Source organism: Sinocyclocheilus rhinocerous, unplaced genomic scaffold, assembly GCF_001515625.1.
Source record: "Sinocyclocheilus rhinocerous isolate Xijiao unplaced genomic scaffold, SAMN03320098_v1.1 scaffold27824, whole genome shotgun sequence".
NCBI lineage: Eukaryota > Metazoa > Chordata > Actinopteri > Cypriniformes > Cyprinidae > Sinocyclocheilus > Sinocyclocheilus rhinocerous.
In genome coordinates, this window is record NW_015663759.1 from 1 (window position 1) to 1,090 (window position 1,090).

At 35.2% G+C, this 1,090-nt stretch overlaps 1 long non-coding RNA gene across 1 annotated transcript; it reads left to right on the forward strand.

Annotated features, from left to right (window-relative positions):
* The first annotated feature begins 249 nt into the window (after positions 1-249).
* LOC107729026 (uncharacterized) lies at positions 250-928 on the forward strand. Its single transcript, XR_001638542.1, has 3 exons — positions 250-517; positions 609-708; positions 779-928. It is a non-coding gene; the product is annotated as an uncharacterized LOC107729026 (long non-coding RNA).
* Positions 929-1,090: the final 162 nt, after the last annotated feature.

Consider the following 1,090-nt stretch of genomic DNA (forward strand, 5'->3'; position numbering starts at 1 on the left):
GGTCATCCGACGTGACGTAGAGAGTGACCGACTGAAAGGGAACCAAGTTACGTAATTAGTTACTTTTTTTATGGAGTAACGCAATATTGTAATGCATTACTTTTAAAAGTAACTTTCCCCAACACTGTTCATAAGTACTAATAATTAGCCAATATGCTAGCAATATGCATGGTAATAAGCAACTAGTTAATAGTGAGAATTGGTCCCTAAACTAGTGTTACCATATTTTTTAACACCTATATCTATATCTATATATTAATGTTTAAACCAATTGAGCATCGCCTTGAAGTTTGTCTTCCTTTTCTAGATTAGTATTTCTTTATCTAGGTAGTATTTCTTTAAATAGGCATTAAACGTTTCTCTTTTTTGTAAGTATAATTTACTTATTTTCTTGTGTGTTACAGAAACTTAGGCGTATCTGTGTGCTCCTCAGCCAGTGACATTGGGGCAGTTGTTGCTCCGTTTATTCTGTACAGGTTAGCTAGTATTTGGCAAGAGCTTCCCCTCTTTGTCTATGGTGAGAAGTCATTTCAATTTCAGAAGTGGAAACACAAATAATTTCCTTGTGTTTCTTATCGACTCGTGTTTCTCTCTGTCCCCATATACAGGGGCCATGTCAGTTCTGTACAGTGGACTTGTGATGCTTTTACCAGAAATGAGAGGTGTTGATCTGCCAGAAACTGTGGATGATATGGAAAATATGAGAAGGTAGGGGTTTTTAGTTCACAAATAACATAGTTGTTAATTTAGTCTGTTAATAATGTCATATGTTCTTTAGCAGGCGCATACACAAGGAAAAAGATGGGCCTCAATTTCCTGAAATAAACATTGTTCCAATGAAAGCAACTGAGAGAACATCCTAGAAATGATTTCATTTGCAAACAATAAATGTAATCAGAACATTTATGGTTGATAGCATCACCATGTACAGTAACACATTCTGGGTGTTGTAGCCTAGCCTGTTTTATATTCATGGTCATAACTCACATCCAGCCATCCATGAAACTCGCTTTTAATTAAATGCTTTTATTGACACACAATAGTTTGTTAATTAACGTGTGGTGACCTGTAAATTCTCTTTTATTATGTT